General features: G+C 38.8%; 1 protein-coding gene across 6 annotated transcripts in view; it reads right to left on the minus strand.

The window, feature by feature from the left end:
- The window catches only part of TBC1D5 (TBC1 domain family member 5), a 318,136-nt gene that overhangs the window by 157,185 nt on the left and 147,865 nt on the right, over window positions 1-13,086 (minus strand). The gene's annotated exons all lie outside the window — the stretch shown is intronic.

The raw sequence follows: 13,086 nt of genomic DNA on the forward strand, positions 1-13,086 counted from the left end.
ATTCTTGTCCTGTTTTATACTGTTTTTTCTTGCACTAGCTTTAGTCATTTAGTCATTTAGCTTGATAATTCTTCTTTGTCCCTGTGTGCCTCCCTAGTTAATTTACAGGTAGCACTGCACAACTCTGTTCTCCCTTCTGCTGACTGAAATCAAGTTTTTTCAGTCTTTTTTCAAAATGAGGCTTCGTATTCCCCCTTTCCTTTAACTCAGTTCTTCTTACACATGGAAAAGGAGGGATAGGAGCTGTGGAAAGCATACTAAAAGTTCAGAGTTGATAATTTGGACAGTGGTTTTCTTCTCTATCAAGCAAATCTTGCTTGATACAGATGACATTCGTGCCACTCCATCTTGCAGTTTCACAGCCATCCTTAACCAACCATGCCTGCACATTTATTCTCAATTTTTTATTCATGAAAAGAATTTTTCAGTTTACATGAAAAATTCTTGCTAGTGCAATACTGTAGTTCACACAATGTCATGCTGTTTCTAGTCCTTTTTTCTTCAGAAAGAACCAGTCCTGCCTGAATGCTCTATTTGCACTGGCACCAGATCTTACCTTCCAATAACTCTACTTAATAAAAGTCTATCAACTCTTATTCTGTGGCAAGACAATAAATGAAAATATTGTATAAGACTGGTTCAACCTCAAGCTTCACTAAAAAGAATTCTTTCATTAAAATTTGCATTTCCCTGTTCATCCTAGAATTACTATACTTCGCTAATCCCCATCCCTTCGATTTCACAGCATCTCCTGTGGCACTGCATCAGATGGTTTACTGAGATCCAGACAGACTTAATGTATTTCCTGAACACATATTTTGAAAAGAAAGCAGGTTAGCTGGCCACAATGTCCCATTTAACAAAAAAAAAAAACACCTTCAATAAAAGTTAAGCCATTCACTTTGCTTTTCTCTCTTATTTCCTTCTTAAAAACTTTTTAAAGCCCTGCACAGATAATTGCCAGCCCATGCAGGTGCTTTGCTATCACTTTCCTTTCCCCTGTTAATCTATGTACAGGTACGATATTTCCATGCATCGGCCATGAACTAAAGTACTGAAAATTGTTCCATGCAGCAGCATTTGTCAATATTTTTGAAGTCTGCAAGTCAGATTTCTAGCCCTGCTAATTTACAGTATCTACCCAACTCCCATCTATTTTATTGATTTATTTTCAGGCCTTTGCCTGAAATTCTATTTTTACTGAAATTAAATGTTTTCCTTTTCAGACCAGAGCAGGATTACATTTAGTATCATTTGTCCATTCACACTGCAGAATGGTTCTAGTTTTCTTTCTCAGCAAGCTTCTTTACATAGTCAAGTAATATTTTCCCGTGTATTTAAATTCTCATCTTATGGTCTGATTCAACTTAATTTTTGCTGATTGTCACTATAACCCTGCACTTTCTGATATCCAGGATGTGGCCTTCTTTGCAGATCAAGCTGCTTTTCTGTTCCTTTGAGGATCTTTGCTTATTCCAGACATTTCTTAAAAATACTTAATCATTCATTTTGGCATAAAACTTCCAAGTGTTTCTTTTCTCATCTAATTTGGAATGCAATGTTTTTTATTAACTTTTGCACCCCTGTCTAAAACAAATCCCAAACCTCTACTACATCTTAGTTTAAAATCACTCAGTCCAGTTGATTTCACTAATTAGCTCTCTCCATTTATTTTGAAAATGGAAATCCTACTTAATCAATCTGCTTTTTGTTTACTAAATTTAACTAAATTAACAACACCAGATATTTCATCCAGAAGCCGACCCTCCCGTTATTAATAACCATCTGTTCATTTTTTTGCCCTCATATCTTGTAAAATAGTCTCCCATATTGGGACAATTTTCAGTAATACACTTTTTCATATATTACCCATCTCCACATCTGATCCTGAGCATTCAGAGAAATGACTGAACTGTGTTCAGTCTCTATTAAAGCCATATGGCCAGGTACAGTGATACCGGGCAAGTGCTACAGGGACACAGCACATCAAAATGGGTCCTGAAGGCACTACTGCACTTCATTTATACTTAAACTAAGCATTCACTTACCACAAGTCAGATTGAAAAAAAACCCACCTTATTCGCAATGCTAAGTTGAAATACTGAAAAAGTATGTCTTTTCAAGAATAGCAACATAATCTTCCTCCTTTCTGAAGAATGAACTTTAAGACTATCTCAAAAAATGCATGGACTTTATAATCTTTCAACAAAACCATTTGCCCCGCTTGAAGAGTGAACAGGACTTTGCAAAGAAAATAAGAATAGTTGTTCTTTCACCAGGATCCTCGCAGTTGGTAGGATCCTGGGTCTGCTACATCCACTGAGCTGTTCTTCACAAACTACTCTAAGTCTAGCTTGCTTTATTCTGAAGAAAATAATTTCCTGTATTTAAATGACAGCCAAAATACTTTTGCATTTTTAATTGTATGCCCATTGTTAATTAATCTAATAATCATACAAGTTACAGTTTGGATACTTCTTTGTGAGCTGCCTCATCATATCATTAGCAGCAGCTACCAAAAATGGAGAGGGCTAGGCATATTCAGCTCTCAAACCCAAGATTTAATGGAACAGACCCTTCTGTGATTGCTACCTTGCTCTATCCCCTTTAAGATGGGTATGTCTGTTATGACACCTTGAAAGATGATTGAGATGTCATTCATTGAAAGTGATAAAAATCATAAACCAAAGAGTGAAGTATTCATTTTCTTAACAGAAGACTCCCTAAATTTTACCTAGTTTTATCCAAAAGGCTTTTTAGCAAGTCCTGCTAAGTTTCCATAGTTAGTGATGAAGAGGACAAATAAGACTGCTGCTTCACTGACTAATGACATTAAGCTGTGGGAATCCATGCCCTGGATCACCTCTCCTCAGGAAAGTTCCAGTTACTCCTCCTGAAAAATATGGTGAACTCTCAGTAGAATAGATATTCTACTTCTATCTTCTTCACTGATATTGACCCAAATTTCTGGTAAAATTGGGATGTATACTAAACAGTTATGAATATAAGATTCATGATGCTAGTAACAAAACTTGTGGTCCCCTTTAAAAAACTGATTCAGTGTTATACTGATTTTCAATTTCCTCTGAAACTCAGTTATGGGAAGAAGGGTTTTGCTAAAGAAACAGAGGATGCTCTAGTAACCCTGCCACAGACCTTGTGAAAAGCTTTTCTAACTTCAAACGCACAGGCTAGGGGAAAAAAGGTAGAATAAATCCTGTCACACTTTCAGAGGAAAGAGAAGGGAAATGAGCAATACTGTAACAAGCACCTGTATCAAAGTAAGTATGGCTTTCAGCACTAGAGCAGTTACTGGCTTTATTACAATAATAAAATAAGGCTGTATCCTTCCAAAGGGCTTGAAAATTACCTGGATTGCTCCTTTTTTAACTGTAGCAACTCCCTCTCCTAAGAATGAAAACTTTCTCCTGAAATTGCCTCACTTCAGTGAAGTCTGTTCTCGTGCAGAGACCAAGGGCTAAAGGGAGCTGGGACTTGGGCAGCTGGAACCTGACACTGCTGGACACAGCTGAAGGCTGTTTCAAGAGAAGTTGTGTAACTCAAAAGTGACACTTTCAATAACTAATAAAAAAAGAACATTTCAAATGCTAGCTTCTTTAGACTTCTGAGATGCATGGAGAAGGATTTGCAAACTGTATGTACACTTGCTAGGGTACTAGATTCACCCAGAACACATGGGCTTGTCACTTGCAGTAACTGTTATCTTGTCAGGTATGTACTTGAGATTATAGGCATAGCATAAAATGGGAGAACCCAGAATAAGGAAGATGCCTTCACTTCCCGAAGGTTATCTGAAAACTATGTGAAGAAATTTTAACAAAAAGCCTGATTGAAACTTTCACACTATTTTTTTGTATTTTTATTTTTTAACAGCCTATTGCACTGATAGAATCACAGAACTATTTAGGCTGAAAAAGATTGTAAGATCATTGAAGCCTAACACTAACCCAGCATTGCCAAGTTCAGCATTAAACCATGTCCCCAGGTGCCACATCTTTAATAAAACCAGATGTATTTTAAATACCTCCAGGGATGGTGACTCAACTGATGGGGTACTTTCGCACAGAAGAGCTTTTTCAAGGTACAGCACAGTTTCCACTTTAGGTAGTAAGAAGAAACTGGACAGCATTTCAAAGCCCCAATTCACAGGTGGGAAGACACCCCGGGTATGCTCCAGGCACAACGAACACTGAGCTGAAGCATGTGCTCAGCAAGAGTAAAAAAGCACGTGAAGAATGATGTAGGGACCAGACATTTCTCTCTCATCTCTCTCATTACGTCTTGAAAACAGCAATTTCCTGTGAGATATAGAAGGGGTGGGATACTGTCCTAACCAGCAGCAAGTCCATGAAGACAAAAATCTTGAGTGACATGGGGCCTTGCTTGATGGCTGCACACCTAATTAAAAAAAAAAATCAAACTAATTTTTTTTCTTTTGAAAATATACTTTGATAACTGAGGAATCGTCTTTAAATATATCCATATTTCTGCATGCATGTATACAGACACACATGCAGGTCTGAATGTGGACACACATGTATTTATACAGTGCTAACCAATTTACCAATCCTGAGTCACATATGAAAGGGTTTTATGGCTGGCAGTTTAGATTTTGTGATAAAAATGATCCTACTTAGGTAAGCAAACTGTGCATTTCCCTGCTTACAAGTGTCATAATGGAGACAGATCCTTCTGCTGACCTGTTTGCACTCTGCTTAATGTTTTTCTTTGTATTCTAATCAAAGGTTAAAATGTTGTTAAAACACAAAATTTATTTAACATTGTGAAAATTTAAGTTGATATAAACACTCAATCATTAATGCAGTGTTTTATGATTAGAGACAAGTCAAATTTTAACACAAATCTATGCTTGCAGTCTAAGGTTGTCAATTTTTATAACATGACTTCAAAATTCCATGCTATATTAATTTTCAGCATATTTAAAGCTTAATAATTTAATGATTTATCCAATTTTAATTTATACTTTCAAAACCACTTTGAACAATCTGAGGTGCCACTGGAGATCACAACAGTGGTCCTGGTGAAGTCAAATAATAATTATAGCGCTTTCACTTTAAAGATGAGATTATTTTTAATTATTGAGTGAAGTACTTGAGGTACCATACTTATATAATTACGCTACTCATTAAATGGTTATTGAAAGCTGAAATGTAATTTTAATGACAGCTACCTATTTTTCTTTGCACACTTTATAGATGACAGATCAGTCAGGAATTCTAGTTTGCTCAAAAAATCCTTGCAGCTGCACTGGTTCTTTCAGGTGTAAAACAATTAAGCTGTTCTTTTTTTAAATTTTAAACATTTTTTTTCTCAAATGATGTCGATATAATATACAGAAACTAGTAAAAAACAGAACAATAAAGCATGGATATTTTTTCTTCTTCACAAAAATATCAAAATACTGGCCCTAAACTATTCTAAATTCCAAACAATACCCCCCTGAAAATAGTGACAATACAAATATGGAAGAATAATTTTAGTCAAAATGTGTTCGTCATATAATACAAACAACAAAAAAAAATTGCTTAACAGATTGCAGTCCTTTATTGTGAGTATAAAGGGGTAATCAACATACAATAAGCATTTTACTATGCATTAAAACTATATATAATACCATGAGATTCCTTTGCTTTTTCTAACAGCAAGGTTCACAACTCTTCAAACATAAAATTCCTTTGTACTATTTACTCCACAGATAGATATTCACTGGACTGATCTCAATAAAATTTATTCTAACACGTAGGCATCTCTCACAATTGACACTACAGAGGTATGCTCTCAGAAATGAGCACCTTAACACTTATGCTCTGCATCTTAAGCCTTTATATGCGATGTCTGAAATTCAGGGTATTTCTCCGTTGTTTCAAAGACCCGTATCTTGTCCAAATTAAGCTTTCCTTTTTCACAATGAAAACCAAACAGAGGAGTAAATTTGTTTCATTAACAATATTAAAGCAAAGATTTCTGAGTTCGCTGTATGGGGAAAAGGCAATAAAGTTTTGAAGAGGGAAAAACTGCTTTGTTCCTTCAATCCCCTAGTTGAAATTAATTATAGCAAATGTTTATGAAAACATCTGTTCCATACAGTTATAAATTCTTAATTTTAGCATGGACGATTCCAAGCTCCTCTATTATTTTGAAAGAGAACAGTCTGACAACTGAAAGGTTTACAGAAGAGCAGGCAATTTGTATTTCTACAGCACCAAATATGCAGTTTGGAAAGTCTTCAGGACCTCTGCAGCACAGGAAAAATAAAACAAAATACAAAAAGCCTAAGAAGACGGAAGCTTTCTGATTTGGGTCCGTCGATAGACCAAAATGGCAGCGTGAGGAGGGAAAAAAAAAGAAAATACGAGGAGAACTAATCCCGAAAACATACGGCAAATCGAGATTTTACTACACAAAGTAGATGTTTAAGAAGTGAAACGTCGCGGAGCTGCGGCACGCCGCGCGAGGGATGCGGGCGGCGAGCCGGGCGCTGCCGCAAGCCGCCGACAGAGGGCGCTGCAGAGTTTGGGAAGCGGCGGCCGCGGCTGCCGCGGCTCCGGGCGGGATCGGCCGCCCCCGCCGCGGGCTCGGCCCGCCCGGCCCCGCACAGCCCCCGCCACAGGCTCGGCTCGCCCGGCCCCGCACAGCCCCCGCCACGGGCTCGGCCCGCCCGGCCCCGCACAGCCCCCGCCACAGGCTCGGCCCGCCCGGCCCCGCACAGCCCCCGCCACGGGCTCGGCCCGCCCGGCCCCGCACAGCCCCCGCCACGGGCTCGGCCCGCCCGGCCCCGCACAGCCCCCGCCACGGGCTCGGCTCGCCCGGCCCCGCACAGCCCCCGCCACGGGCTCGGCCCGCCCGGCCCCGCACAGCCCCCGCCACGGGCTCGGCCCGCCCGGCCCACACAGCCCCAGCTCGACTCCTCGCAGCCCCCGCCCGGCCCCGCACAGCCCCCGCCGCACCTCGCGCAGCCCCCGCCCGGCCCCGCACAGCGCAGCCCCCGCGCAGCCAAGGCTTTCAAGTCATCCTTTCAAGTGATTAAATGGAGCGCGCTCGGAGCAGCGTAGAGTAACTGTAAATTGTGCCTTCAGCTAAAGAATTAAGTGCACTGCACTTCTGATATTTATTAAATAATTATTAGGCCGGAAAGTTGGAGAAGGTTTCGCTCTGAGCAAGTTCGGTTTTCTGAAATAAATACGACGCAAACTTTTGGGTGAGCAATCTTTTACGTAGAAACCTGGCTGTCTATCCCTCACTTCAAGTTCATTTAGCATTAGAAGCACACTTTGAATGCATGCAGCACAGATTTCTGATAGCATTTTAGTTTTATCAGCTCTGCCCTAAAATATTATATTTTGCCGCAAATGATATAAAAACCTATACACTATGATAATCACAGATACATGAAGATAATGAATTGTGAAATGAACTAATGAACTTGCCATTTGAAGTATAAAAGTCTTAGGCTGAAATATTTTGTTTCATCTTCAGTATTGATATGAAAAAATATATTTAGCATTACCAGTCTTTTTTCCCCTTTAAGCTTATTTGAATTATTAAAGGAACATAATTGTAAAGCACAATATAGAACCCACAGAGATGCCAACCTTGTGATAGTGAAAGCTGGTCACATTTGGAAGTAGGTAAGGAACACTGACACCAAGGTGCAAAATCAAAGCCTGTTTTAGCCCTGCTGAAAGCTGTTTCAACAGTACGATAGGCAGACACACTGGTTTCCATTTAGGAAAAAATTCTTCTGGAGAGAAAATCTTGTACTGCATGTTGCTCAAACCCTGTCTTTTGGATTGCTGATGTACGACAAACAAGTGGCACCCACCTTCCATGATCTTTGCTTATAAAATCACAGTTGCGTATGTGTATATGCATATATGAGTAAACTCAGAGTATTCTCCAGGCAACATCTCCATTTGAAACAATTTTGTCTATGCACTTCTTTTTAAATCAAGACACATGAAAGTAAGAGGGTTTCCATTTTAAGTGAAACTGCTTCTAAGTGTTCACAAATCTAAACACCAACCCTGTCATTAGGTTAGTCTGTAAATTAACATGCCACCGTTCCCCATGTAAAATATATGTGTGAAAAAGTGTGGATGGGAAAAGATATACAAGGGTCTAGATGACAGATTCTGAAATTAGAATGTAGCATCAGTGTTTAAGAAATGTAGTCCCATGCAGCTCAATTTAAAATAAATTCAACAATAAGTACATTCAAGGGACTTATTTATAATATTTCTTTTCCTGTTGAAGCCTCTGCATTTACAAAAATAGACTGAGCTATACACTGTACTCTAAACTAAAACCAATATAATACACAGAGCAAGAAATTTTACTCAAAGGGCGCTGAACTAATTCATACGAACGCTTCCGAAGAATTCCCAGGTGATTGCAAGTTACCAAAATCCCAAATACTTTATATCCAGATGTGTTTTAATATAATCTCTCTAGGCATGATAGGAAGGAAGAAGTTTAACTGTGATGCAAATGGTGATTCAAACACTTCAGAAAATGCATATACATGGAAAAATAGTTTGACTTCCCATTTAGTGGGAAGCACACAATACTAGCTTATATAAGCAAATGTGACTCCACTGAAGTCGATACACATTTAGCCCAGTAATTCCTGAACTGAATTTGCTACCAGCAGCAATACGACTGGTAGAACAAAAAAATCCATAGGGTAAGGTAAAAGGTAAAAACACTTCTAAGTGTTTTTCAGTTATTTCTCCCAGTGCACCTGTCTTTGGTCCATAGCATATTATGTCCACTTCTGTTCATATGCTCAGTACTAGAGCCTGTATCAGCTACATAGCCTAGCTGATCATCTATCATGTGTAACCTACACAAAGTCCTAGGTCATCCCACCAAGTGTGACTCAAAAGACTCCAGGATAAGATACAGACATTTTGGTGTAGTCTGACTGAAGTAGAAACTGTACATTTAATAAATAATTTCATCTCTAACTTGAGTAAATTCTTTAAGAGCACACACAATTTTCAAAATCACAAATTGGCAAAATTAGTAAAACAGGATAGAGTAATCCAGTTTAACTAGGGACAAGCAGCATAACTAGACTTTGCACAGAAAGAAAAAATAAAATCTTAGAAGCTGCCTGGCATCATTGCTAGGAATTTACACCCTAATGATATACAAATGCTGAGTGACTTATACTTGCATCCAGAAGAATTTAGCTAATTTTAACTTATAAACAGCCTAAAAGGCCTTTGAGCTATAAATCGCAATAAACTAAAGATGGCAAAAGGCAATAAACATGAGTTAATGACTCAACATCCTCCTGAGATAGCACTGGTCATGCAGCTTTGCTTAATCTTAGACATGCACAATCACTATAAAAAGGTGGTCTCCAGAGACCATTTACACTGACAATAAGAAAAACATACCATCTCTTTACATCTTTGAAGGCCACTATCATCCTTTAACTCACTTCAATTACATCCTATTTTTAACCACATTTCTATCTTATAGATTGTTGCAATCCTTCTGTTTGGGATAATAAATCATATGGATGTATAGTCTAATTTTCATATTCAAAAGCAGTAATGCATATTCCATATTCCGTGGAGCTTAGGAAAAAAAAAACCCAAAAAAAGAATAATCAGGAGTTTTCTAGCATTCTGTTGTTTTTCCAAGATTAAAAGACAGCAGAAGACAAACAAGAAAGAATTAAGTGCTCTTTTTTTGAAATATAACTGCCCTTTCAACAAAGAGCTAGCTGATTTTCAACAGAGAATAGCAGGTTTATCAGGAGAAAAGCTAGCCTGGCCAGGGAGCCACATGGCAGTGATATGCAGCCTCACCTTCTAAAGTTGGGGAGATGGTCTCATGATAACCAGGACCAGGAGTGAAAAAGAGCTTTGCTTCTTTGCTGTTTCTTATCAAAGGACACTACTGCAGCAGGCTGATGACTTACAGCATTGCTGAGGAATGTGAAAGGCTCCTGAAAGCAAAATGAATGCTCTCCTGGACCTTCTTTCTGGAGTGCCAATGTGTTTATGAGCACCGTGAAAATCATACCACTTTCATTCACCCAGCACATGCATGCAAAGAGGGACAGCCTGGAATCAAAGCATCCATGTGGCTGCTGTGGTGATGTGTGTGTAATTGGCTACTTGCTTGTCTGGGGTGGGAAAACAGGCAGCATTTATGGTTGGGAGGTAACCAGAAAGAATAAAAAGAATTTTGGGGTAATAAATGAATAAAAGAATAAATGGAAACACAGAAATTTGGGCACATGAGAAGCTAAAAGGCAGAGGAGCTCCTTGGCATCCAGTGGAAGGGCTGGCACTACCCCTGAGAGGCAGCAGCAGAACTAAGGGGTTTGGCTCCAAGGAAGAGGAAACAGACAAGAAGCTTCAAGGAAGGAAGCTGTCACTGAGATGCAAGACTGGGCAGTGCCTGGGCTTTCTTTAGATGCTACAGTTTTAAAAGCACACAGTAAGAGGTGAAGAAAGTCCCACATGAAGGAATGTGGGAAGCTGCCAGTCTCTAAAATGTCCAGGGTCAGGGAGAGGCTCTTGGACTCCCACAACATCCCTGTCACCTCAGCTCAGCTCTGCCAAATCCTTCCAGCTGCAGCCTCCTCCTTCCATACCACAACTCCTCTTAGCACTGCTGGAAGCAGACAGATCTGTTGGTCCAAAAGGTTACTTTGGATTTATATTAACATAAATTGCAGAATAATAGATTAAATAATTTAGAAATAGGATCCTGCTCACATCTATTTAGTGAACATATTTTTAAGAATGTAACTAAGTAACACATTTAAAGTTATCTGGGCAAAACTTAAGACCTGTTCCAATAGCTGCAGAGTCTAGAGGTAGCACAATTCAGAAACACACGGTTAAAAAAATTTTTAAAAAATCATGTTACCTTCACTTTACAGCAGTACTAGTACCTGATAACCTGGCAAGGCATCTGAGAAAAAACCCCAAAACCTGAAGACAACCAACACTGTCACAATACTCAACCACTGAAGGGTGTTACCGCTGCTGATGGAACAGCCCTTATCCTAATCAAATTAACAATACAGGAGTAACATGCACCAGGAAGGGACAACTGAGCTTACAGCTGCCTAGCTTGGTTTTACAAGATGAAGTCAGAAAGCCCTAGACTACCACTGAGGCTGTCTAATTAAGGCTGTTAATTCTTGGAATACATTGTGCATCCAGAAGACCCATAACTGAGAGAACCTAAAATGGAGCAGTACCCTACATTTTCTATAAATTTCTCCAAAGAAAAAACATGTCACCAAACAGCATAAAAGAAGTACTGAGCTAGAGCTTTTAAAATGCCAAATTGAAATATGCCAATGCATAATGAAAACACTTGATTTTTAATCAAAATTCTTGTAAATCAACCTTTAGGCAATTTGGAGAATACCAACTGTGTACTTTTGCTGGTGCAAAAGCAGATGCATGTTGTGAATGACAGATCTAGAAAAATTTGAAGAGCAAAGGTATATATGCACTAGCAGTAAACTCTAGATGTCTAAGAGATGAAAGTCCACAGCTACATCAGAATATAAAAATATATCAAATTGACAGCAAGAATGACAAAACACTTCTATTTACTACAGTGCAAGGTGCTTTGTCAAACAACTATCACTTTGTTGTAGATATTGAGGAAAAAAAAAACTCTCCACAGAACATTCTTGCTAAAAAGTAATCCATCATGGGACAGATTTCTGTTCCCCACCCTTGCCCTCCTGTGTGGAGGATGAGTAGTGTCAATCCCTAGTGGCACTTCAGAATGGTACTAAGGATGAAAGTACAAAGCACTTGAAGATATAAGAAATATGAGACTTCTAAAATGCAAATAAGACAAGTATGACTAGATTTTTTTTTGTGCCTAACAATTATAGTGAAGTTTTCCAAAAGTTTGATGATTTAATTTACACAATAATACGAAAAATTATTTAGGAGTAGTCAATTCTTCCCAACAGTTACCTCAGTTCTCTGAAACAAAAAATCTTTTAGCCAAAAAGAAAACAGTCTGTGTGCAAGACAAAAATGTCACCCAGCATTGGAGAGATTCAGCTTTTTGATTTTGCATTTTTTGACCAAACACCCCTAAGGAAAATGTTAGAAGGCATTCCACATATGTAATTCATATTAAAACTCAAAAATAACCATCTGGAGATCAACAGAACAGTCCCAGGTCTACAAATTTGAAAATATTTCCCCTTTTCCTTCCATTTCACCTCAATTTATGGCCGTGATTTGCTTTATGACAAGCATGGTACCTCTCTGTCAAGCTGGAGAGGAGAAAAAGGTTTGAACCAGAGACTTTGGCTCTTCCATACCAGAGCTCTGCATTCTCAGCAGACTTCACACCATGCTCCCCAACCCTGCATCCAGACAGCACAGAGCTCAAGTGGCGTGAAAGGAATGCTCTGCACCAGGTCATTCGGCACATCCATAGCCTGCTGCCAGAGACCTGGAGGAGGTGCTCAATTTTCATGCACACTATGGGAGTGAAATTCCATACAATAGCTGCCTTACTCAGGTACAGGCCTTATGGAAAAAGCACTCTATGCTGTGACTGCAGGTTGCAAGACAGAGCAAGAAAGAATGTCTACATCTGAACAAGGCTTCCATTTCCTGCCATTGGAATGACAGTGAATAAAGACGGTGAAAATTGCAGCATGTGAATACTGGTGTAATTACTGAATGGTTCCCCACATAATTATGCAAAACAAATCTATCCATAAGTTAATATAGCCATTTTCTTTTTGAAACAGAATTTTCATGCCATCCATCAGTCACCCAAAAAACACAAACCTTAGATGACTTAAGTACACAGAATTTACTCATTTGGTCTGTAATATAAGCAATGCATGTGAGTAGAAATAAAGGTTTAATGAAACAAAATAACATACTCCACTAGGGAAAACATATTTTGCCCAAAGAAAAAACTCATGTAAATAAGTGGAGGCTTGACTATTTGATAAATATAGCCCCAAAGGTTATATGTTTACTGAAAGAATATAAATATTGTAGGTGATGTAGATTTTTTTTATTT

This window comes from Molothrus ater, chromosome 1, assembly GCF_012460135.2.
Source record: "Molothrus ater isolate BHLD 08-10-18 breed brown headed cowbird chromosome 1, BPBGC_Mater_1.1, whole genome shotgun sequence".
Classification (NCBI taxonomy): Eukaryota; Metazoa; Chordata; class Aves; order Passeriformes; family Icteridae; genus Molothrus; species Molothrus ater.